We start from the raw sequence: 316 nt of genomic DNA, 5'->3' as shown, positions 1-316 counted from the left end.
TTCTCTTTTAGAAACAAGCACTGCAAGATAAAGAGAAAAGTAATGAGGGACATCTGGACAAGGGAGGCGATCACAGGACTCTGAAGACCATAAGAGCCTAAGATGAGAATATTCCTGACACATAAAGAAATATACACTTAAAGAAACTTTCTTGAAACATTTGTAATTTGGGACATTGGACTGAGAGTGTCATTGTTGGCTTTATGAATAGGACTTGTCTAATGCCTATGAAATTCCTGGCTTATTTGCTACGAAAGCCTATGGGAATCTTGGTTTGTTTGCTACTAAGACCACTAGCTGGTAACTTTTAAAAGAT

Source organism: Carlito syrichta, unplaced genomic scaffold (genome assembly GCF_000164805.1).
Source record: "Carlito syrichta isolate Samal-C Ts95f unplaced genomic scaffold, Tarsius_syrichta-2.0.1 Scaffold128019, whole genome shotgun sequence".
NCBI classification, from domain to species: Eukaryota; Metazoa; Chordata; class Mammalia; order Primates; family Tarsiidae; genus Carlito; species Carlito syrichta.
This window is presented reverse-complemented; position numbering follows the sequence as displayed.